This window comes from Oncorhynchus kisutch, unplaced genomic scaffold, assembly GCF_002021735.2.
Source record: "Oncorhynchus kisutch isolate 150728-3 unplaced genomic scaffold, Okis_V2 scaffold1531, whole genome shotgun sequence".
Lineage (NCBI taxonomy): Eukaryota > Metazoa > Chordata > Actinopteri > Salmoniformes > Salmonidae > Oncorhynchus > Oncorhynchus kisutch.
In genome coordinates, this window is record NW_022263476.1 from 296 (window position 1) to 27,664 (window position 27,369).

Below are 27,369 nucleotides of genomic sequence, written 5' to 3' on the forward strand. Positions count from 1 at the left end.
GCAGTGAGTTGCGCAACAGCATTTTCTAATATTTCTGAGAGGAATGGGAGATTCGATATAGATCCACACATGATGCAATCTCTATTGCACTCCATACTGCCCTTTCCCACCTGGACAAAAATAACACCAATGTGAATGTACTAATTGAAGATCCGATTTAGTTGGAATAGGGTCCAGTGTGCAGGTTGAAGGTTTAGAGGCAATTACTATTTTCATGAATATGTTAATTAGAGATATTGGATTAAAAAACTCGAGAGGTTTGGACAATTACGCCTAGCCTGGAACATGACATTTTGAAATGTACTTTTGCATATAGATGTGAAAAGAATCCATCTCGATCATCAGTCTTATGTGAAAGACCTTATAGTTTTGTGGTCTTTAATGTAATTAATTAAGGCTGAGGCAGTAGAGTGCTGTGGTCCTCAAAGGCGCATTATATGCTCTTGCTTGTTTGTAGGTGACCAAATACTTATTTTCCACCATCATTTGCAAATAAATTCATAAAAAATGCTACAATGTGATTTTCTGGATTTTTTTTCTCATTTTGTCTGTCATAGTTGAAGTGTACCTATGATGAAAATTACAGGCCTCTCATCTTTTTAAGTGGGAGAACTTGCACAATTGGTGGCTGACTAAATACTGTTTTGCCCCACTGTATATACTCCACTCTGGACTTGCTATCCAAGCTCAAATTCACAATTTCAGTTGAAATGACTAGGAAACCATAATATTGACCAACAATGTGCCTGGAGGGCAGTCATACACTTCATGCTGTACATGACTGCGTTATCGTCATGGCTGAAATGTCATCTTGTTTGTTATTCAGCTGTGAGAGGTGTGGATGGGTGGGGCAGGTACAGTAGCTGCAGAAAGAGTATAAAACAGGGCTGCAGAGGGCAGAGAGACACCACACTACTACTGAAGACCAGAAGACATCTTCCAGATAAACAGTCATCAATCAGACAGCATCGTCCAACTGTAAGAGGTATGTTTGTTTTCACTGAGAATCTTCTTTGCAAAGGTGTATGGCAGGTGTGGCAAGAGTGGGCAGGTAGGAATGGATGGAGAGGTGTAGGTGGACATGTGTATAATGTAACACTGTAGACCTGGGATCCATATGAACTTGCTGTTCTTTAATTTGGTAGAGTAAAAGGACCCAGTGTGTGTGTGTGTGTGTGTGTGTGTGTGTGTGTGTGTGTGTGTGTGTGTGTGTGTGTGTGTGTGTGTGTGTGTGTGTGTGTGTGTGTGTGTGTGTGTGTGTGTGTGTGTGTGTGTGTGTGTGTGTGTGTGTGTGTGTGCGTTAACACGTTGCGCTCTATGTGCTTTAGTAAACGATGAAGATCCAGAGTGTGTTACTGCTGTTTGCTCTAGTGGGTGTCCTGTTAGCAAGCTCCCTCAATGAAGATAACTCTGAGGAAGGTATGTCTTGTTTGTGAATGTGTACTACTTTACTGCCCGGGTTTAATCTGATATAATTCAGTAAAATGAAAAATCTTTCTTCCTCATCTCTCCTGCAGGAGGATAATCTAAAAGGTGGAAAGGCTGACTTTTTGGCAAAGTTGGCTGCTCTGAAGACCATCGCCTCTGAAGATGAAGCACCATGTGAGCTATCTATCTTTCCATATATCTATCCACCTCTCTGTCTCTCTGTCTCTCTCTGTCTGTCTGTCTGTCTGTCTGTCTGTCTGTCTGTCTGTCTGTCTGTCTGTCTGTCTGTCTGTCTGTCTGTCTGTCTGTCTGTCTGTCTGTCTGTCTGTCTGTCTGTCTGTCTGTCTGTCTGTCTGTCTGTCTGTCTGAGCAACAGTTAAGTGACAACAGGAGGGTATCAGAGGGTGATGGGAAAGAGGACGGAGTAACATAGCTAACTCCATCTCTACTGTTTACTAGCATCATGTTTCATAGAGGCAAATCATTTTTTAAATGGTAGTCAAATACTGGCCTAACAACAGTAGGTTTAAAAGGTAGTCACTTGTAATTGGAATATGTATTGAACATGTCAGAGTCATTTTCAAATGTTTAGCCTTTTAAAAATGTAATTTCCTTAAAGCATATTTAAATCTGTATTCCAGTTTTGAGCGATCTTTGGAACAAAGTCAAGGAACTTGCGGGGTGAGAACCGACCAGAATGGGGATGCCGAGGATCCATCTCAGTCTCCATATCAAATCAGCTATCACCTCTGACATCATCACTAACATTAACTCAATGAATCATTCCAACATCCATCCATCAATCATTGACTAACATAAAAACAAAACAGTAATACAGTTCTTGGGACTTTGGTACTGAGAAGAACTCATCAGCATTCTGAAGAATATATGTTTTATACAAAAACATGAACTTTAAGTCCTGATACATGATAGTGGACAAATAATGATGATCAGAATTTCTGGTGGCAATGTTGTATGGTTGATGTGTCATATTGTGATCCTCCAATAAACTATCAAGCATTACACATGTTTAGTCATTTTTTAAAATTAATCTTACATTTTTAGCAGTGTTTCAATTACATCATACATGTTTCATAATAATGTTTTATTCCACGTGTTTAATGTGAACATGACCATAATACAGATGCAGTGCATGCAGAGCTAATTACATCAGATTACACTGAGCAGTAATAGTAGTACACATACAGCAGTTTACATACCCCTTAGCCAAATACATTTAAACTCAGTTTTTCACAATTCCTGACATTGAATCCTCATAAAAATACCCTTTCTTAGGTCAGTTAGGATCACCACTTTATTTTAAGAATGTGAAATGTCAGAATAATAGTAGAGAGAATTATTTTTTTCAGCTTTTATTTCTTTCATCACATTCCCAGTGGGTCAGCGGTAAACATACACTCAATTAGTATTTAGTAGCATTGACTTTATATTGCTTAACTTGTGTTAAACATTTAGGGTAGCCTTCCACAAGCTTTCCACAATAAGTTGGGTGAATTTTGGCCCATTCCTCCTGACAGTGCTGGTGAAACTGAGTCAGGTTTGTAGGCTTCCTTGATCGCATACGCTTTTCCAGATCTGCCCACAAATTTTCGATAGCTTTGAAGTCAGGGCTTTGTGATGGCCACTCCAATACATTGACTTTGTTGTCCTTAAGGCATTTGCCACAACTTTGGAAGTGTGCTTGGGGTCAATGCCCATTTGGAAGACCCATTTGCGACTAAGCTTTAACTTCCTGACTGATGTCTTGACATGTTGCTTCAATATATCCACGTAATTTTGCGCCTCATGATGCCATCTATTTTGTGACGCGCACAAGTCTATCCTGCAGCAAATCACATGATGCTGCCACCCCAGAGCTTCACTGTTGGTATGGTGTTCTTCGGCTTGCAAGCCTCCCCCTTTTTCCTCCAAACATAACAATGGTCATGATGGCCAAACAGTTCTATTTTTGTTTCATCATTTCTCCAAAAAGTAGATCCTAGGTCCTGGCAGTGTTGTGCAGACAACTGAGCTTTGGACCATTATGCCTAGCCTGGAGCATGACATTTTGACATTTTGAAATGTAGTTTTGCATATCAATGTGGAAAGAATCCATCTCGATCAACACAGTCTTATGTGAAAGAACTTGTAGTTTAGTGTTCTTTAATATAATTAATTAAGTCTGTGGCCGTAGAATGCTGTGGTCTTCAAAGGCCCATTATATGCTAGTGTAATACCCTGTTAAAACATGTATTTAGAACTATGGTTCTAACATGTAGATGCATTAGGTTAACATTTTTCAGAGTAAATAACTCAAGGACACTAGAGAAGCTTAACCAAGTTTAAATAATCCCTAAAGGGTTCTTACAGCTGTAATTCAGAAAAAGACATGTTCCCATCATCACATGTATAAATACTTCACTTTAGACACTCCTTCTCTCCAATCCTTACATTTTATGGTTCGACAGGAAGAGGGTTATATGATAATAAACCCTTATTACTCCCTTCGAGGATCTGACCTGACCTCCTGACCTCAACCCCTCCTTCGCCTAATCCACAGATGTCCATCCGCTTCCCCTATAGCAACCCTGTGATCTCCTCCCATCCACCCAACACACTCCAAAGCCATCTGTCTTTCTACGGAGACCCATTACCTCCTGGCATAAAACCCAGTCTCTTTTACTCCTTATACACTATGCGTCTGATCTATCATGTCTTTAATATCTCAATGTTCAAAGTTTATCCCGAATCCAACAGTCCCCTCTCTTGAACAATAGCTTCCTAATTTTCAATTTACATTAACTTGGAAATTACTTATAAATAGACAAACAATGACAATAAAACATGACTTTAAAAAAAACTAACAAATGATTGAACAAACAATGATAACAAACTTTCACCGTGGGTGTACCAAATCAGAATCTTATGGCCTCTGTTCTATGATCACACCATACACAATTGAATTTCCATCTCTCATCACAAAACAAAATGACATTCCAACTGAATCTGCTGTCTTTTTCCATGTCAGCTAGAGCGGCCTTTTGTTTCTCCACCACTTTCTCTTTCTGTTTTCTAAGAGAGTGATAGCACAAGAACAAAAAGACATTAAACATAACAGCATTAATATCATGTGAATATATGCACATTTATATATGCATGGCAACCCAAAGTTTGAAAACATGACCATTTCCACTCTCTCTAAGCCTGACTATGTCTTCAGGATACTTTTCTGCTGAGGTTGGCAAAAATGAAAGCTCTAAAAAAGCTTCCTCATGCTTTTGCCCAGTCTTCCCCGTCAGACTACATGATCCAAGAGGTGTTTCCAAGCCATGTCATTCTCACTCCCCATCATCTTCCTCCATAGCCATCCGATATGTATGTGCGCTAGCCTTAATCAATTTTACCTGGTCTTGAGGTATCTGTGTAGTCATTTTAACATCAATGTCATCAGCACATGATATTCCAACAATATTACCAAAGTAATCCCTGCTATTATTAACACTGCCCCTGACGCATGTCTCACAATACTATGGAACGCCATTAGGGTGTTTGCATGTCAAAAAGATACGTGTCAAATAACACTATTTGACGTGTCAAATAAGCTTCTTGACCAATCAAGACCTGAATATGACTTCACGTCACATAATAATTTAACACGTTCATACATTGTTTACGTAGTTATTACACATTGATTGCACTCTCACTTGTATTTCATATGTCACAACGATTCACCGATGAGTATGCTATGAGTCACAGATTTTGTCACTGATGATCCATATTTGCATAAAGGTCGTTATTGACTGCTACTCAAGGACAGAAGAGATGGACTTCAACCATCAATAGCTAGATAACGTTAACTTAATGTTAGCTAGCTAGTTAACGTAGGTGTTGAGAGTTAGTGGTGTAACAGCTGAAAAAAAAGTAGCTACATAATATAACGCTAGTGTTACCTAACTATCAACCTCATTAGCTAGCTAATGTTAGATCTGCCTGCCATTGATATTTAACTGAACTCAAGATAGCTAGCTAACATTAATAGCTCATAATCTAACATTATTTATGGAATCTATAAAATGTTAACTAATTTCTGCTGTACAGTAATGTTAGCTAGCTAGCGATGTCTGTATGAATAACATTTTTTTTTAGCTAGTTTGTAGCTAACGTCAATGCACGGTTGTCTTCATAAGCCGGATGCTCAGAGTTGGCACCTTTTAGACAAGAGAACACTTTAGGGGTTGTTAACTACATACAAATTAAATCGGGTCTGCGGTCTATTTTTCAGGCTAGAGACCATGTTGCAAGCCTTTGGTGGGCGAGCGGTCATTTGATTGATGGAGAGGTGGCCAGCAATCTAATTGCTGTTGCAGAGGAGTTCCTACAAGAGGCAAATGACATCCAACAACGGGAACCTTATGAAGATGGTAAGTTGCTACATTTGTATATTTTTTTTGTATGGCATGCGTGGCAAAGGCTGAGGTTGTATCATTTTACTTGTCCTGTGTTAAGTCGTCTCCTGTGTCAAGTCTGGGATTTTGTGGACACTTCTATCTAGCGAAGTCAATCAATGAAAAAAAAAACATTTAGTTGGCCTATACTGCTGTTCCTAAATTCTATATGGTGCTCTTAGTCTTTTAACCTAACGTTTTTAGGAGTGTATTCTCTAATTAATGATCTGTTGTATTTTTTATTTCAGTAGCCTATCAAGCGCCTTTGAAGGGAAGGCGGTATCACATCACGAAGGAGCAGCTTGAGCTCCCCGTAGATTGTCGTATGACCATCAGACAAATGGCAGATGTTCTCAATGTGTCGAGCTCCGTAGTCAAGCGGCGCATGAGGTAAGTTATCGTAATTTTAAAAAGCAATTGTAACACGAGCGAGATCTCTAAATCCTCTCTAGATTTGATCACATTCCTGATGTATCTTTTTTTGTATTTTTTTGTATTTAGACACTCAGCTGGATGAGAGGATCAAAGAGCTGATAGGGCAGAATTTAGAACTTGGTGAAAAGTCTGTGAAAATTCTGTGAGGGGACGCTTAACTTCTTGGTGACAGGGGGCAGTATTTTCACATCCGGATGAAATGCATCCCCAAATTCAACTGCCTGCTACTCATCCCCAGAAGATAAGTTATGCATATTATTAGTAGAGTTGGATATAAAACACTATGAAGTTTCTAAAACTGTCTGTGAGTATAACATAACTTATTTAGCAGGTGAAACCCCAAGGACAAACCATTCAGATTTGTTGTTTTGAGGTCACTCTCTTTTCAATGGGATTTCATTGGGAATCCAGATTTCTAAGGGACCTTCTTGCAGTTCCTATCGCTTCCACTGGATGTCAACAGTCTTTACAAATTGGTTGAGGTTATTCCTTTGTGTAATGAAGAAGTATGGCCATCTTGAACGAGGGTCACTTAGAGTGTACTGTTAGATAGAGGCGTGTGACCAGAAAGCATGCTTCAGTTTGTTTTCTTCCTGTATTGAACACAGATCATCCCGTCATCAATTTTCTAGATTTTTTTAAACGTAAAAACATACCTAAAGTTGTATTACAAAAGTAGTTTGAAATGTTTTGGCAAAGTTTACAAGTAACTTTTGAGATATTTTGTAGTCACGTTGAGCCGGAAGTTGGAACCGGTATTTTTCTGGATCAAACGCACCAAATAAATGGACATTTTGGATATATATCGACTAAATTAATCGAACAAAAGGACCATTTGTGATGTTTATGGGACATATTGGAGTGCCAACAAAAGAAGCTTGTCAAAGGTAAGGCATGAATTATATTTTTATTTCTGTGTTTTGTGTCGCGCCTGCAGGGTTGAAATATGCTTCAAAAGCCTATTATATGCTAGTGTCATACTCTGTTAAAACATGATTTAGAATTATGGTTTAACTAATAATAATATGTGGATGTATATTTTGTATATGTTGTATGCATTTAATCAGATTTGTTTATTTTCATAATCTCTACGTTTTACTACAGCAGTTGGGCCTATGTTGGTTAACTTATTATATACTGCTACTTTAAATATGTTGGGACAGTTTCTGTTCACGTGAAGAGTGCGTGCTCGGTTTGGACCAATCAATATGGACTATGGGTGGTGTGCAGAGAGGGCTTCTCAGGTTTTTTCCATTGTTGCTGAGGAGAGAAAGAGAAAAGAGGGGGAGAGATGCTCTTGTGAAGCGGGAAAACATTTTGTGTACTAAAAATAGTTTTTTCCCCGAATTGGGTTTAACTTCTTATGGCCAGGTGGGATGCTTATGGCCAGGTGGGACGGTAGCATCCCACCTGGCCAACTTCCGGTGAAATTGCAGAGCGCAAAATTCAAACTACAGAATTATAAATATTTAACTTTCATAAAATCACAAGTGTAATATATCAAAATAAAGCTTAACTTCTTGTTAATCCAGCCACTGTGTCAGATTTCAAAAAGGCTTTACCGTGAAAGCACACCATGCGATTATCTGAGGACAGCGCCCCGCATACAAAAGCATTAAAAACATATTTCAGCCAGGCAGGTGCGCTACGAAAGTCAGAAATAGTGATATAATAAATGCCTTACCTTTGATGATTTTCTTCTGTTCAATAATGTCCTTCTTTATATCCATAAAAACTCAGTTTAGCTGGTGCGCTTCAGTCAATAATCCACCCAGTTTCCCTCCATCAAAATGCATACAAAATGAATCCCAAACTTTACTAATAATCTTTTCCAAACAAGTCAAACAATGTTTATAATCAAACCTTAGGTACCCTAATACGTAAATAAATTATACAATTTAAGACGGAGAATCGTTAGTCTTTACCGGAGAAAAATACCAAAGAACGCGCTTGGAAACACTACAGCCAAAATGGAAGCCACCTAGAAAAACTACAATTTCTGGCTCATTTTTCAAAAAACCAGCAAGAAACTATTTCTAAAGACTGTTGACATCTGGTGGAAGGAGGATTTCGCCTTATAATAAAAGTGACAGCCATTGAAAACAGTGGTAGGCTGAACTTACTTGGGGGGGGGGGGGTATGGTTTGTCCTCTGGGTTTTGCCTGCCACATCAGTTCTGTTATACTCACACATACTTTTAATAGTTTTAGAAACTTTAGAGTGTTTTCTATCCAAATGATATGCATATCTTAGCTTCTGGGCCTGAGTAACAGGCAGTTGGGCTTGCTTTTCATCCGTATGTAAAAATACTGCCCCCTACAAAAGAGAGGTTAACTGCACTCTACTTTACTAATATTTAACAAAATAACATTCCTAGTTAAATATTTTCCCGAGAGACTTACCTCAATTTGCTTGCTGCTTGGCTAGATTAACAAATGTATTTACCACTTTCTTTATTCATTTACCAGGTTTTTAGTTTCCTGAGAACTAATAATTGATATTGACATATCATGTCACAGAACACGCTGTTGCTTGACATTACAGTTACACCAGATTGTTCATGCCAGAACACGCTCTAGGCCAGGTATTGAATTTGCATCATACATCAGATCCTCCTTCTACAGGATATTGGCAAGTTAAACATAATTATTTTCTGCTATTTTCTGCTGAATTACAAGACAACATGGCAGCACACATAACACACGAGGGATTAATGCCAGAAACCGGGATCCTGAGCTTTCCTAACCAAGCTCCCTCTCGTTTCCTGTGAAAATTGAACTTTGCCAACAAATGGCTGATACACTGTTTCGGCAAAAGTATTTGAGAAAATAGACATTCGCAAAATTGATCCATAAGATGTTCCACTGACAATCGAGAGAGCACGTGATTGCCATGTTGATAAGCAGTCTCTCAGTCACATGAAAGGTCCAATGAATAACATTTTCTGACAATACAAAACCTAGGAGGCTCATGGTTCTCACCCCCTTCCATAGACTTACACAGTAATCATAACAACTTCTAGGGGACGTCCTCCAACCTATTAGAGCTCTTGCAGTCATGAACTGACATTTTGTCCACCCAATCAAAGAATCAGAGAATGATTCTAGTACTGAAAGCATAAGCTACAGATAGCTAGCCCTGCAGTACATAAAATGTGTGGTTGAACACAGTGGTTGAACAGTTTTGAACAAATTTATTTATTTAAAAATGAAGTAGAAGCTAGAGAAAGAGAGAGAGATAGCTATATTTAGTTGTACTTTTACTTGTATTTCTAGTATCTATGTTGGCTATGAAAGTTATTTTTGCTTGTTCACAGACAGCTGATGTGTTCTGCACTGAAGTCCACAAACGAAGGGCAAAAGGTGAACGCATAGATAGTTGCAAGAAGGAATACAACGTTTAAAGTGATCATGCTGTTTTCCTTTCTTTTTTAAGGGGTGGATCAGCTTCAGTATTGCATATAGATTGTGGCTTCTATTAATGCAATTGTCTGCATCATTTCAAATCCCCCATAGATTTTTTAAATAAATTTATATATATTGTTTTTTAATATATGTTCCTTTATTCTTTTCCCTACCCTACCACCCCTCCCTGAATTGGAGTGAACTAATGGACGACGACACTTAATACTTTTACTTCCAGCTTATGCATACACTAAATATATCAACAGCATTGGAAGACATATGGAGAAGGCTAATGTACATTTTTATGTGGATTACACTATTCTCTACTCGAGTAGTAGCAGTTTGGCTTTTGAAAAAGCTCACAACTTTTAACATCATATTCGACACATCATTCAACACAATCTGTACGATCTGAAGCTTGTTCATAATTCCTCTAAAACAAATGCCTAGTATTTTCCAAAGCTAAACACTCTGAAACCAAGTCATTACTACCTAGGGTTGGACATTCCATAGAACAAGAAATAACATTAAATTATTTGGGAGATCAGGTGGATGAGAAGTTGAGCTTCACACCCCATGTAGACCTTTTGGGTAAAAGCAAGCTGCGTATTGGGCTTTACTTCGGGCACAATTTTGTTTTTCCTTTGCCACCATAAAATAGATGATTCATTGTACTTTTCCATCTGTGTTGGACTATAGTAATACTATTTAAGGTCAAGCCTCAATAAATACACTGAAGGCTCTTGACTGTATCATGTGATGTCTACATTGCTGTCGGGTGGACATAGCTAGCAACACACAGGCTATAACACTGGTACATTCTTATATAGAAAGCCATTTTAGAAAAACTGTAATTTTATCTGTTCTCTATTAGCCCGAAATTAAAACACTTACAAGCTCAGATACCAATCTTGTTTTAAATCTAACAGTCCTGAACAAATATACAGAGCTTGGAACAAAGTATTTTCACTAATCAGTCCCCTTGTATTGGAATTCCCTCCAAGCCAACCTAAAACTCCAGGGTCTGTTGTCCCTAAAGAAGTTCAAAGCACAAATAGATGAACAAGTTGTTGAGACATTTAGTTGTTTCTAGTTGTTATCGATGTCACTAGTCGGCGTTGCCATACTTAGGTAAGGATGTTGTTTTACCTGAAGCATTTTGATACCATAGTGAGCCTGTCTTTTGACGTATTGCATTCAGTTTTTTTCTGACCTGTGTTGTGTACATGTACATTACTGACGTGCAGCTTTTTATATAGATATATCTTCGTCTGGTTCATGTCATGGGGCTGTTTGTCTGAAACTGATGGGTTGAGCCTACCAGACGAGCTAAATTACTTCTATGCTCGCTTCGAGGCAAGCAACACTGAAGCATGCATGAGAGCATGTTCCGGACGACTGTGATTACGCTCTCTTGTAGCCGATGTGAGTAAGACCTTGAAACAGGTGGATTACCAGGACGTGTACTCCGAGCGTGTGCTGACCAGCTGGCAAGTGTCTTCACTGACATTTTCAACCTGTCCATGACCGAGTCTGTAATACCAACATGTTTCAAGCAGACAGGCATAACTGTGCCCAAGAACACCAAGGTAACCTGACAAAATGACTACCGACCCGTAGCACTCACATTTGTAGCCATGAAGTGCTTTGAAAGGCTGGTCATGGCTCACATCAACACCATTATCCCAGAAACCCTAGACCCACACCAATTTGCATACTGCCTCAATAGATCCTCAGATGATGCAATCTCTATTGCACTCCACACTGCCCTTTCCCATCTGGACAAAAGGAACACCTACGTGAGAATGCTATTCATTGACTACAGCCCAGCGTTCAACACTATAGTGCCCTCAAAGCTCATCACTAAGTTAAGGTCCCTGGGACTAAACACCTCCCTATGAAACTGGATCATAGGCTTCCTGACGGGCCGCCCCTTGGTGGTAAGGGTAGGTAACAACACATCTGCCACGTTGATCCTCAACACGGGGGCCCCTCAGGGGTGAGTGCTCAGTTCTCTCCTGTACTCCCTGTTCACCCATGATTGCATGGCCAAGCACGACTCCAACACCATCATTAAATTTGCCGATGACACAACATTGGTAGGCCTGATCACCGACAACGATGAGACAGCCTATGGGAGGAGGTCCTAACCTGGCAGTATGGGGCCAGGATAACAACATCTACCTCAACGTGATCAAGACAAAGGAGAAGATTGTGGACTACAGGAAAAGGAGGGCCGAGCATGCCCACATTCTCATCGACAGGGCTGTAGTGGAGCAGGTTGAGAGCTTCAAGTTCCTTGGTGTCCAAATCACCAACAAACTATGGTCCAAACACAACAAGACAGTCGTGAAGAGGGCACAACAATGCCTATTCCCCTTCAGGAGAATGAAAAGATTTGGCATGGGTCCTCAGATCCTCAAAAAGTTAAACAGCTGCACCATCGAGAACATCCTGATTTGTTGCATCACTGCCTGGTATGGCAACTGCGATTGGTTGCATCACCGCCTGGTATGGCAACTGCTAGGCCTCCGACCACAAGTTGCTACAGGGGGTAGTGCATACAGCCCAGTACATCACTGGGGCCAAGCTTCCTGCCATCCAGGACATCTATACCAGGCGGTGTCAGAGGAAGGCTCAAAAGATTTCCAAAGATTCCAGCCACCCTAGCTGTTTTTTTATTGATACTCCTTAATTATTTGTTAGTTATCTATTTTTCGTCTTCATCTTTTTGTTTTTTGTCATTTTTTTACATCCATTTCTTTATTGTAAATACTTTAACACTTATTTTTCTTAAAACGACATTGTTGGTTAAGGGCTCGTAAGTAAGCATTTCACTGTAAGGTCTACCTACACCTGTTGTTTTCGGCCTATGTAACAAATACAATATGATTTGATGCTGCTGTCTTGTTCCAGGTCTCTCTTGAATATGAGATTTTTATTTTAACGAGACTAACCTGGTTAAATAAAGTTTCAATAAAATAAATAAAAGGTGTAATGATTGGATTCATAAATGTGTTATGAATGGATTATGGATACAACCTTAAAATAAAGTGCTACCACCATTTATAAATTCAAGTCTATCCAAGCTCCAGGTCACAAATTCAGTTGAAATAACTAGGAAACCATAATATTGACTGAAGTTTTGCCTGGAGGGAGGTCATAAACTTCAGGCTGTGCATGACTGCAGTTACCGCCATGGCTGTAATGTCATTTTGCTTGTTAATCAGCTGTGAGAGGTGTGGATGGGTGGGTGGGGCAGGTACAGCATCTGCAGAAAGAGTATAAAACAGGGCTGTAGAGGGCAGAGAGACACCACACTACTACTGACGTCCAGAAGACATCATCCAGATAAACAGCCATCAATCAGACAGCATCGTCCAACTGAAAGAGGTATTTTTGTTTTCACTGAGAATCTTCTTTGCAAAGGTGTATATAGAAGTGGGCAGGTGTATACAAGTGGACAGGTAGGAATGGATGGAGAGGTGTAGGTGGATGTGTGTGTGTGTGTGTGTGTTAACAAGTTGTGCTCTATGTGCTTTAGTAAAGGATGAAGATCCAGAGTATGTTACTGCTGTTCGCTCTAGTGGGTGTCCTGTTAGCAAGCTCCCTCAATGAAGATAACTCTGAGAAAGGTATGTCTTGTTTGTAAATGTGTACTACTTTACTTCCCGGGTTTAATCTGATAAAATCTAGTCAAATTAAAAATATTTCTTCCTCAGCTCTTCTGCAGGAGGATGATGTAAAAGGTGGAAAGGCTGCCTTTTTGGCAAAGTTGGCTACTCTGAAGACCAGTGCCTCAGAAGATGAAGCACCATGTGAGCTATCTATCTATCTATCTATCTATCTATCTATCTATCTATCTATCTATCTATCTATCTATCTATCTATCTATCTATCTATCTATCTATCTATCTATCTATCTATCTATCTATCTATCTATCTATCTATCTATCTATCTATCTATCTATCTATCTATCTATCTATCTATCTATCTATCTATCTATCTATCTATCTATCTATCTATCTATCTATCTATCTATCTATCTATCTATCTATCTATCTATCTATCTATCTATCTGTCTGTCTTAGCAACAGTAAATTGTCAACGGGAGGTTAGCAGAGGGTGATAGGAAATGTGGACGGAGTAACATGGCTAACTCAATCTCTACAGTTAATTAGCATCATGTTCCGTAGAGGGAAAATATTTTTTAAATATTTCTTACAACAGTAAGTTTAAAAGGTAGTCACTTATAATTGTGATATGTTTTGAAAATGTTGGAGTCATTTTCAAATGTTTAGCTTTAAAAAAAGGTATTTTCCATAATAATGATTTAAAACTGTATTCGACAGTTTGGGGAGAGCTTTGGAACGTAGCCAAGGACCTTGTTGGGTGAGAAGCGACCAGCATGGGGATGCCAAGGATCCTTTTCAGTCTCCATATGGAATCAGCTATCACCTCTGAAGTCATCAATAACATTACCTCAGTGAATCATTCCAACATCCATCCATCAATGATTGTCAAAAAAAATAACAGTAATACAGTTAATTGGTACTTTGGTACTGAGAAGAACTCATCAACATTCTGAAGAATATATGGTTTATCCATGAACATGTACTTTATGTCCTGACACATGATAGTTGATTGGTCAAGTTAGTGGATAAATAATTGTATGGTTGTATGGTTGACTTGACATATTGTGATCCTCCAATAAACTATCAAGCATAAGACATGTTTAGTCATTTTTTATCAATCTTACATGTTTTGCAGTGTTTCAATTACATCATACATGTTTCATAATATTGTTTTATTTCATGTTTCTATTCAGTGTGAACAATGTGAACTTGACCATAATACAGATGCAGTGCATGCAGAGCAAATTACATCATATTGAGCAGTAATAGTAGGACACATATCCACACACACACACTAGACGTACCGTCTTGAGAGTGAGCTTGATAACAGCAGTAACATATCCTGGATCTTCTAATAAGCTACATCCTGAATTAAAAATGGGGGGAAAAAAACATTTGTCACTTATCTACACACATTACCCCCACAATGACAAAGTGAAAACATGTTTATATGTATTTTTGCTAATTTATTGAAAATGAAATACAGAAATATCTAATTTACATAAGTATTCACAACAAATGTTGGAATCACAGTTGGCAGTGATTTCAGAGTCTTTCTGGATAGGTCTCTAAAAACTTGCACACCTGGATTGTACAATATTTGCCAATTATATTATTTTCTGGATTCTTCAAGCTGTCAAATTGGTTGTTGATCATTGCTAGACAACCATTTTCAAGTCTCACTATAGATTTTCAAGCAGATTTAAGTCAAAACTGTATCTCGGCCACTCAGGAATATTCACTGTCTTCTTGGTAAGCAACTCCAGTGTAGATTTGGCCTGGTGTTTGATGTTATTTCGTTAATTAATAACTTCCCCATGCTTTTTTCTATCCATGTACCAATATGTGCGCTTCTTTCCGAGGCATTGGAAAATCTCCCTGGTCTCTGTGGTTGAATCTGTGTTTGAAATTCACTGCTCGACTGAGGGACCTTACAGATAATTGTATGTGCGGGGTACAGAGATGAGGTAGTCATGTAAGAATCTATTATTACACACAGAGTGAGTCCATGCAACTTATTATGTGACTTAATAAGGACATTTTCACTCCTGAACTGATTTAGGCTTGTCATAACAAAGGGGTTGAATACTTATTGACTCAAGACATTTCAGTTGTTCATTTTCAAATTCATTTGTGGAAATTAAAAATAAAATAAAAACACATTTCCACTTGGACATTATGGGGAATTGTGTGTAGGCCAGTGACTAATCTCAATTGTATCCATTTTAATTTCAGGCTGTAACACAATAACATTTGGAAAATTTGAGGGGTGTGAATAATTTCTGAAGGCACTGTAAACATTTTGTTCTAGAGTTTGTGAAGCAGCTGATAATACTGTCCACTGCTGATGCTGAAACTTCGGATATTCTGAATATAGATTTGTTATTTTCCATAGGAGTGAGAGTTGAGGTCTTGTTTGAAAATCCTTGAGACAGTTCCCTGACAGAGTCTACAAGGACATTTTAATAATGGTGGATATAAAATTACAGTCTTGAGTTAGAATCCCATTCACTTTTAATTTGGGATGGTTTTTGGGCTTTTCAGCTTCTCTCCTTGTTTGTTTGTTTAGGTTTTCCCAAATCAAAAATCGGACAACATTTTCAATAACACAATGAGGTCTACCAAACAAAAACCTGATAGAAAAATAATTTATTAGAATGCTGTAAGTACAGAAAAAGTTTGCTCACTGGGAAATCAATATCCAACAAGTCAATGACAACTGTGTTGAATTTGTACTTTGTGACAGCACCTACAGACACTATTTCCTGGGTGGAAATTGGTTAAAGGGACAATCAGCAGTTGCTATATACATTCTTGACTCATTAATTTCATGATATGTACACATTGATTCTTGCTTCATGCCACCTTTGTAACCCATAATAACCCAAAATACAAGCTTGATTTAACCCAATGTTTGGAAAAGAAGTACATGTAAACAAACAACTATATAGCCTCAAAATATTGCCTACAACTATAATTTTAATATAATGTATGGTCAGTCCTCGCATCCATAGCTCTGTCTATGATTTTGAGAGTGGTTACATTTCTACAGACTGTTGTCTCTGCTACCATATGACAAGCAGTGACAATGCACCAAGTCTTGAACCAACAGGACCCTGATCAGCTTCCACCCCCAAGTCATAAGACTACAAAATAGCTAGTTAAAAAGTTAACCAAATAGCTAACTGTACTATCTGCATTGAACCTTTTTGCACTAACTTTTTTCACTCATTACATATGTTGCTGCAACTGTTGATTATTTGTCACATTATTCCTAGTTTAATTTTTTTCCAAGAGGGGTAAGCAGTCATTGTCTTGTCGTGTCCTGTGTATATATCTTTTTTTCTCTGTATATATTTAGTATATATTTTTTATTTATTTTTAACCTCAATTTCTACATAATCTCTCCTGCAACTCACCTCACCCAATGTGGTATTAATCTGCTATTTTCTATACTTTAGAACCGGATCCCCCAACAGAAGCTAGCCAGCTAACTAGTTACTAGCTAGTAGTCGGTTAGCCACTGCTAGCGGTCATCAGCTAACCTCAGCCCGGAAAACTCCTGCCAGTCTGAACAGCGCTATTCAACCCAGAGCATATCGGACTGCTTCCTCTCTACAACATCTCCGGATTCCTATATCAAGCTCTGAACCTTTTCACCTGGATCATCGCAGCTGGCTAGCTGCTATCTGAGTGTCTACTCCTGGCTAACGTCTCTGTCCCAAAGCAAGCAGTAGTTAGCCTGGAGCTAACCTAATGCTAGGCCCATCTCCCGGCTAGCTAAAGACATCCATCAGCCACTCATTGGGCTACAATACATTTTTTAACATTTGGCCTGGACCCCTTTAACTGTCAACACGGAGCCCCGCCGATCCATCACAACTGGTCTAGCGATGTAATCCTCCCGAGGAGGTTTCAACAGGCCCCTCTCTCGTTTCATCCCCTGAAGGCCTGTCTGCTAGCCTGCTTGCTGCGGCCCGCTACCAGATCATTATGTCGGCAGGCTGGCCTAGTGATTAGAGCGTTGGACTAGTAACCGGAAGGTTGCAAATCCCCGAACTGACAAGGTACAAATCTGTCGTTCTGCCCCTGAACAGGCAGTTAACCCACTGTTCCAAGGCCGTCATTGAAAATAAGTATTTGTTCTTAACTGACTTGCCTAGTTAAATAAAGGTTTTAAAAAATGCAGCTAGCTAGCTGCTATCTGAGTGGCTACTCCTGGCTAACGTCCCTGTCCTGAAGCAAGCACCAGTTATCCTGGAGCTAACCCAGAGCTAGGCCCACCTTTTGTCTAGCTGAAGAGGTCCATCAACCAATTCTTTGGGCTACAATACCTAATTTGCCAAATGGGCTGGACCCTGAATGCGTTGTGCAGACCTCACTACCCTCTGGAGAGCCTTACGGTTGTGGGTGGAGCAGTTGCCGTACCAGGCGGTGACACAGCCCGACAGGATGCTCTCGATTGTGCATCTGTAAAAGTTTGTGGGTGCTTTTGGTGACAAGCCGAATTTCTTCATCCTCCTGAGTTTGAAGAGGCACTGCTGCGCCTTCTTCACCACGCTGTCTGTGTGTGGACCAATTCAGTTTGTCCGTGATGTGTACACCGAGGAACTTAAAACTTACTACCCTCACCACTACTGTCCTGTCGATGTGGATAGGGGGGTGCTCCCTATCCACGATCATCTCCTTTGTTTTGTTGACATTGAGTGTGAGGTAATTTTCCTGACACCACACTCCGAGGGCCCTCACCTCCTCCCTCGTCGTTGTTGGTAATCAAGCCTACCACTGTAGTGTCGTCTGCAAACTTGATGATTGAGTTGGAGGCGTACATGGCCACGCAATCGTGAGTGAGCAGGGAGTACAGGAGAGGGCTCAGAACACACCCTTGTGGGGCCCCAGTGTTGAGGATCAGCAGGGTGGAGATGTTACCTACCCTCACCACCTGGGGGCGGTCTGTCAGGAAGTCCAGTACCTAGTTGCACAGGGCGGGGTGAGCTTGATGATGAGTTTGGAGGTTTGGAGTATGGTGTTAAATGCTGAGCTGTAGTCGATGAACAGCATTCTCACATAGGTATTCCTCTTGTCCAGATGGGTTAGGGCAGTGTGCAGTGTGGTTGCGATTGCGTCGTCTGTAGACCTATTGGGGCGGTAAGCAAATTGGAGTGGGTCTAGCGTGTCAGGTATTCGCGCGAATGCTGCCATCAATCCACGGTTTCTGGGTTGGGAATGTTTTAATAGTTGCTGTGGGTACGACATCGCAGATGCACTTGCTAATAAACTCGGTCACTGAATCAGCGTGTTTGTCAATGTTGTTGTTTGACACAGTGCGGAACATATCCCAATCGACGTGATCGAAGCAATCTTGAAGCGTGGAATCAGATTGGTCGGACCAGCGTTGAACAGACCTAAGCGCGGGAGCTTCCTGTTTTAGTCTGTCTATAGGCTGGGAGCAACAAAATGGAGTCGTGGTCAGCTTTTCCAAAAGGAGTGCGGGGTGGGCCTTATATGCGTTGCGGAAGTTAGAATAACAATGATCCAGGGTTTTACCAGCCCTGGTAGCAGAAATCAATATGCTGATAGAATTTAGGAAGTCTTGTTTTCAGATTAGACTTGTTAAAATCCCCAGCTTCAATGAATGCCGCCTCAGGATATGTGGTTTCCAGTTGACATAGAGTCAAATAAAGTTCGTTCAGGGCCGTCGATGTGTCTGCTTGGGGGGAATATATGCGGCTGTGATTATAATCGAAGAGAATTCTCTTGGTAGATAATGCGGTTGACATTTGATTGTGAGGAATTCTAAGTCAGGTGAACAGAAGAACTTGAGTTCCTGTATGTTGTTATGATCACACCACGTCTCGTTAATCATAAGGCATACCCCCCGCCCCTATTCTTACCAGAAAGATGCTTGTTTCTGTCGGCGCGATGCGTGAAGAAACCAGCTGGCTGTACCGACTCCGATAACGTGTCTCGAGTGAGCCATGTTTCCGTGAAGCAAAGAACGTTACAGTCTCTTATGTCTCTCTGGAATGCTACCCTTGCTCGGATTTCATCAACCTTGTTGTCAAGAGACTGGACATAGGCGAGTAGTATGCTCGGAGCGGGTGCGATATACCCGTCTCCAGAGCCTGACCAGAAGACTGCTTCGTCTGCCCCTTTTACGGCGATGTTGTTTTGGTTCGCCGGCTGGGATCCGATCCATTGGGTGGTGGGCAGAACACAGGATCCGCTTTGGGAAAGTTGTATTCCTGGTCGTAATGATGGTGAGTTGACTTTGCTCTTATATCCAGTAGTTCCTCCCAACTGTATGTAATAAAACCTAAGATTACCTGGGGTACCAATGTAAGAACTTACATGTAAAAAAACAAAATACTGCATAGTTTCCAAGGTACGCGAAGCGAGGCGGCCATCTCTGTCGGAGTCGGAAGGTCCGAACTAGCATTCAGAGATCGTAGGATGCCCAACGTTAGCGCTCGGATTCCACGTCTGCTGGAGGACGACGATGTGGAGGCCTTTCTTCTGACCTTCGAACGATCACCACAGGGACAGAGATGGCCTCAGGATGACTGGGAGGGATTCCTGGCTCCCCTGCTCACAGGCAAAGCACAGGCGACGTACTACGACATTGAGGAAGGGGCTGCCGTGGATTACGCATGTTTGAAGGCAGAGATTCAGTCCCACTATCAGCTGAACCCAGGATGAAACGTACCGGTGCTTCTTGGGAGGGACTGCCCCCTGTTCAAGTTTCTGTTGAAGAAGGCACGGTGAGGGAGTGGCCCCAATAGAGCACGGAGACCAAACAACCCTAATCGCCAAGCGCTGGCGCACTCAGAGCCCACCCAAAGGTGCACACCGCATGGGAAGGGACGGGATGAAGCTAAGAAGGTGTGGCAGGGCAACAGGGATTCCTCGTCAGACATGGCAGGGAAAAGGAGACTCCCCTGATGACCGACTGAGGCACTTGTTCCAGGAAACCACGGAGGAGGACACCTGGAGGGGGTTGAAGAGCGACCCGGAGGGAGCCGGATCTAACCAGACCCCCGTCCTGAGTCAAGTGGACGAGCTCCAGATGGAGCTGTTATGCCAGGTTTTTCAGGAGTCATCGAGACACAGCACGGAGTCATCAGACCCCGACCAGGAGCGCACCCTCACTCGCTCCAAGGCGCACAACTTTACCTTGTCGGAAGTGCTAATGGACCAATTCGGAACTGCCCAACACTGGGACCTCGACCTTCGGTAGGCTATGCGGAAGGTGAAGAGGATAGATGGGAGGAGTATCGGCTCGGAAGGTGGGCAAACTTAGGGGGTAGAACAGGAACTGTTAATGGTACCTCTTTCATACAGAGATGTTGTGTTACACATGGCCCATACATATTTACTGGGGGTCACCTCGCTAGGGGGAAGACCACCGAATGGATGCGAGGGCGTTTCTATTGGCTGAGGATTACTCAATCTGTCACAAATTATTGCAAATCTTGTGACACCTGCCAACCTACTGCTCCTAAGCGAACATACTATAACCCTCTTATCCCTTTCCCAATTATAGAGACCCCATTTGAACGCATAGCCATGGACCTGGTGGCATGGACATGAGTTAATCTTGGTGGTGGTGGACTTTGCAACGAAGTTCCCAGAGGCTATTCCCCTGAGGTTGATGGCAACGAAAGCCATTGCGCAAGAGCTGTATCTCATGTCATCCCGAGTGGGACTCCTGGCCACAATCCATGACCAACCAGGGCACACCATTCATGTCCAGACTCTTGAAGGACCTGTGTCAGTTATACCGGGTCAAACAAATAAGGACCCGTGTGTACCACCTCCAGACGGATGGGCTGTGTCAATGCCTGAATAAAACCATCAATAGCATGCTTCACAGAGTGGTGAGTGGTGGACAGAGTGGTGAGTGCTTCACAGAGTGGTGGACGAATTGGGACGTCCACCACGAATTGGGTTATGTTGTTGCCCCTCCTCATGTTCGTGCTCTGGGATATCCCCTAGGCGTCCACTGGCTTCTCGCCTTTCGAGCTGCTCTATATGTGGCCCTGTCGCGGGATCCTTGACTTGACCAAGGAGGCCTGGGAGAAGCAACCCCGCCTGTACCGTTCCCTCATTGAACACGTCACATTCATGAAGGACTGAATGGCAGCGACATGGCCGGTGATGAGGGAAACTCAAGCCTGGTCGTACAATAGAGGGGCCCAGCCATGACAGTTCCGCCCAGGAGATAAGGTACTCCACCTCATCCCCACTCTGGAACACAGGACCCGGGCTCAGTGGCAGGGCCCATGTGTGGTAACAGAGCAAGTCTCCCGGTCAACTAGTCAGCCAGGACGACAGCGCCCTCAGCAGATATACCACATTAGCCTGTTGAACGCATATTTGGAACGAGAGGCACAGGTGAAGAGGAACGCCCACCAGAAAAGGTGCCTTTTGTCACCACCTCTTCCAACCTTGAAAATCATCTATACCTGGCCTAGAGCGTGTTCTCAGCCAAGATAAACCAATATTATAAGTTCCCTGTAAGCCAACCTGGTTAGCCTGAAATGAAAGTTACGCCTAGCTTGGAGCACGACATTTAAACATTTTGTTATGCATGTTGATGTGGACAGAATCCATCTCGATCATAACATTATCATGGGAAAGACCTTATAGTCTTGTGTTCTTTAATGTGATAACAGAGGCTGTGGTCATGGAGTGTTGTGGTCTTCAAAGGCCCATTATATGCTAGGAATATGGTAAATAAAGACATTGGTGAAATTAATTCATTTATTTATTTTAACTTAACAGGTTTTTGGTTTACTGGGAACTAATGAATGATATCTGTGTATTTTGGCACAGAACACAGTGTTGAGTTACATTACAGTTAAACCAGGTTGTTGGGGCCAGAACACGCTCTAGGCCAGGTATTGAATTTGCATCATACATCAGATAATACCGATACTGCAAGTTAAACATAAATACTTTCTAAGGCGATTTTCAATCATTCCAAGGACTGTTTACTCAGTGGCATCCTGGTGAATTACAAGGCAACATGACAGCATACATAACTCTATATGCGCTAGAGATGAATCCCAGAATCCGGGTTCCTAAGATTTCCTGACCAAGCTCACTCCCATTTAATAATTAGTAATTTCCAACAAAATAGATGATACACCATTTCTGCAAAAGTAATTGAGGAAATAGACATTCGCAACACGAATCATTATGATGTTACACTGACAATAGAGAGCCCGGGATTGCCGTGTTGATAAGGAGTCTCTCAGTCACATGAAAGTTGCTATGTATAACTTTTTCAGTTAACTTCTGTGTCTCCATTTTCACAGACACTCAAATATAACGTATGTGAATACTTTTATTCTAAAAGTATTCATTCTAAAATCACGGGCATTAATATGGAGTTGGTCCCGCCTTTTCTGCTATTACAGCCCCCACTCTTCTTGGAAGGCTTTCCACTCAATGTTGAAACATTACTGTGTGGACGTGCTTCCATTCAGCCACAAGAGCATTGTTGAGGTCGGGCACTGATGTTGGTCGATTAGGCCTGGCTCGCTGTCTGTGTTCCAAATTATTCCAAAGGTGATCAATGGCGTTGAGGTTAGGGCTCTGTGCAGGCCAGTCACGTTCTTCCACACCGGTGTTGACAAACCATTTCTGTATGGACCTCACTTTGTCCAAAGGGTCATTGTCATGCTGAAACAAGAAAGGCCTTTCCCTAAACTGTTGCCACAAAGTTGGAAGCACAGAATCGTCTCAAATGTCATTGTATGCTGTAAAGTTAAGATTTCCTTTCAATAAAACTAAGGTCCCTAGTCTGAACAATAAAAAACAGCCCCATACCATTATTCCTCCTCCACCATCTTTACAGTTGGCACTATGCATTGGGGCAGATAGCGTTGTCCTGGCCAGATAGTAACGAGTGATTCAGCACTCCAGGTAACACATTTCCTCTGCTCCGAAGTCCAATGGCAGCAAGCAACATGGCAGCAGTACAATATGGTAGCAGCACAAAACATGGTACAAACAGTATTGGGCACAGAAAACAGCACAAAGGGCAAGAAGGTAGAGACAACAACAATATCACGCAAAGCAACCACAACGGTCATTAGGAGTGTCCACGTTCCAGTCGCTAGCTGAAGCGAACTGAAAAGACGAGCTAACCAGGGATGTGAGTGCTTTGGGGACCTTTAACAGAATGTGATTGGCAGAACGTGTGTTGTACGTGGAGGATGAGGGCTGCAGTAGATATCTCAGATAGGAGGGAGTGAGGCCTAAGAGGCTTTTATAAATAAGCATCGACCAGTGGGTCTTGCGATGGGTATACAGAGATGACCAGTTTACAGAGGAGTATAGAGTGTAGTGATGTGTCCTATTGATGGCAAATCTGATGGCCGAATGGTAAAGAACATCTAGTCACTCGAGAGCACCCTTACCTGCCGTAATATAAGTTACGTCTCTGTAATAAAGCATGGGTGGGATGGTCATTTGAATCAGGATAAATTTGGCAGCTGGGGTGAAAGAAGAGTGATTAGAGGAAACCAAGTCTAGATTTTACTTTAGCCTGCAACTTTGATATGTGCTGAGAGAAGGACAGTGTACCGTCTAGCCATACTCCCAATTAGTTGTATGGGGTGACTGCCTGAAGCTCTAAACACTCAGAGGTAGTAATCACACCTGTGTGTAGAGGGGCATTCTTCTTACCAAACCCCATTACATTTGTTTTGGAGGTGTTCAGAACAAGATTAAGGGCAGAGAAAGCTTGTTGGACACAAAGAAAGCTTTGTTGTAGAGCATTTAACACAAAATACGGGAAGGGGCCAGCTGAGTATAAGATTGCATATAAATCATGTGCATATAAATGGTTGAGGGTGCTTCCTACTGCCGACTTTATGTAACTTCCCCAATTACAATGTTTAGCTACAATTACCCTCTTTACTGTAAAAAGAAAGATATGGATTCATTGTCATGCGGATGCTTCTGCCCAATATTACTTTTGAATGTTGATTACAAAATCATTGCTAAGGTATTAGCTTTTTCCATCGAGACAGTAATATAAAAGTTGATTGACTCAGACCAAACAGGGTTTATAAGGAACACGGTGTCTATAGACAATCTCTGCAACTTTTTTCAATATAATCATTCGTTACAAGAACTTGAATGCTACAAAAGTTGCATTATGAATAGATGCAAAATAAGCATTTGATAGGGTGGGATGGGCATACTTGGTGGCTGTTATAAAAAAGTTTGGTTTTGGTCCGATTTTTATTTCCTCGATTGAGCAATTGTACAAATCCGCCAAAGCTTCTATACAAACAAATGGACAAATCTCTGAATCATTCAAGTTATCAAGAGGGACAAGACAGGGATGCCCTTTGTCTATATAGTTATTTGTTTTCTTTGGCCACAGAACACCTAGCGTCAATATTTAGAAATCATGGCTAAATCCAGGGCACAGAGATCATCATGTGATATCATTGTATGCAGAGGACATTTTACTTGTATCTGAATCAGAACAATCTCTGCAATTTATTTTACAACTCTTGGACAAATAGAGTCCCTTCAGAAAGTATTCACATACATTGACTTTTTCCACATTTTGTTAAGTTACAAAGTGGGATGAAAATGGATTAAATTGTAATTTTCTTGTCAACGATCTACCAAAATATACTGTTATGTCAAAGTGGAAGAAAAAATACAAAAAGTCTAATGAATAAATGTGAAATAAAACGCTAATATATTTTTATTAGATAAGTATTCATCCCCCTGAGTCAATATTACGATGACGCCGGAGGGGAGGGCTGCCGTTTTATCGGCTCTTAACCAACCATGCTATTATGTTTGTTTTTTCGCGTTGTTCGTAACTTGTTTTGTACATAATGTTGCTGCTACAGTCTCTTATGACCGAAAAGAGCTTCTGGATATCAGAATTGCGATTGCTCACCTCAAACTGGACAAAGAGTTTTTCTTCAATGTGTCAGACGGGAAGGATATACTACTACAAACACCCAACCAAGCCCAGATCCCTGTGATTCACTGGGAAAGGAATCTGAGATTTTGTGGAAAAATATATATATGAAGTATACACTTCATTGGCAGGACAGAACAGCAGCCTCTAATAAGACACCAGGTGGGGGCATATGCATATATGTGAAAAACAGCTGGTGCATAATTTCTAAGGAAGTCTCAAGGCTTTGCTCACCTGAGGTGGAGTATCTCATGATAAGCTGAAGACCACACTATCTAGCTAGAGTTTCCATTTGTATTTTTCGTAGCTGTCTTCATACCACCACAGACCGATGCTGGCACTAATACCGCGCTCAATGAGCTTCATAACACCATAAGCAAACAGGAAAACGCTCATCCAGAGGGGGCGCTCCTAGTGGCCGGGGACTTTAATGCAGTGAAACTTAAATCAGTTTGATATAATTTCTATCAGCATGTTAAATGTGCAACCAGAGGAAATGTTTGTCTGTGGAGATTGCATGGCTGTTATCTAAGCTTGTCAGTTTTGTCACGTTCTGACCTTTATTTCCTTTGTTTTGTCGTTATTTAGTATGGTCAGGGCGTGAGTTGGGGTGGGCAGTCTATGTTTGTTTTTCTATGATTTTGGGATTTCTATGTTTCGGCCTAGTATGGTTCTCAATCAGAGGCAGGTGTCGTTAGTTGTCTCTGATTGAGAATCATTCTTAGGTAGCCTGGGTTTCACTGTTTGTTTGTGGGTGTTTGTTTCCGTGTCTGTGTTTGTCGCCACGCGGTACTGTTTAGGTTTGTTCACGTTTATTGTTTTTGTATTGATAGTGTTCAGTTTATGTTTTTAAATAAACAACCATGGACACCTACCACGCCCGCATCTTGGTCCGATCCTTGTTACACCTCTTCAGAGGAAGAAATCAGCTGTTACAAGTTTAGAACAAATTCTTATTTACAATGACGGCCTACCAAAATGCAAAAGGCCTCCTGCGGGGACGGGGCTGGGAGAAAAAAAAAGAAAAAAAAAACACGACAAGAAAGACAACACAACACTACATAAAGAGATACCTAAGACAATAACATAGCAAGGCCAATCTTACTGCCATCCAGGACCTCTGTACCAGGCGGTGTCAGAGGAAGGCCCTAGTCATAGACTGTTTTTTCTACTATCGCACGGCAAGCGGTAGCAGAGTACCAAGTCTAGGTCCAAGAGGCTTCCAAACAGCTTCTACCCCCAAGCCATAAGACTTCTGAACATCTAATCAAATGGCTACCCAGACCAATTGCATCTAATACTCTGCTGGTACTCTCTGTTATTTAACTATGCATATGTCACTTGAGTAACTCTACCCACATGTATATATGGCGTCAATTACCTCGACTCACCGGTGTCCCCGCACACTAATCTGTACCGGTACCCCATGTATATTGCCTCGCTATTGTTATTTTTTTGCTGCTCTTTAATTACTTGTTACTTTATTTTTTAAACTGCAATGTTGTTTAAGGGCTTGTAAGTAAGCACTTCACTGTAAGGTCGACACCTGTTGTATTCGGGGCATGAGACAAATGAAATGTGATTTGATTTGAAGGCTTATGACTGTATCATGAAGTCCTTCGTTTTGTCACTTACAAGCGACGTCTAATTGACCGTTGTGATCTCTGCAGTGCTGTCTGGTGGACATAGCTAGCAAAACACAGACTTAAACACTGGTTCATTCTTATTTAGTGTTGTGTACATGTACTTTACTGGCATGCTGCTTTTTATATTGATATATTTTCATCTGGTTGATGTCATTTGACTTTGTGCCTTTGTCTGAAACTGATGTGTTAATGCTGCTGTCTTGTTCCAGGTCTCTCTTGAATATGTCATTTTAATCTCAACAAGACTAACCTGATTAAATAAAGTTGAAATAAAATCAACAAAAAGGTTTAATGACTGGATTCCTAAATGTGAAAGGAATGGATTATGGGATACAACGTTAAAATAAAGTGTTACTTCCATTTGCAAATTAAAAACCCTATTGTTGCTCCAGGTCACAAATTCAGTTTAAATTAGT

General features: G+C 41.1%; 1 long non-coding RNA gene across 1 annotated transcript; it reads left to right on the plus strand.

The window, feature by feature from the left end:
* Positions 1-882: 882 nt before the first annotated feature.
* On the plus strand, positions 883-14,443 carry LOC116366529 (uncharacterized). Its single transcript, XR_004208300.1, has 4 exons — positions 883-985; positions 13,257-13,347; positions 13,435-13,530; positions 14,066-14,443. It is a non-coding gene; the product is annotated as an uncharacterized LOC116366529 (long non-coding RNA).
* The last annotated feature ends 12,926 nt before the right edge of the window (positions 14,444-27,369 follow it).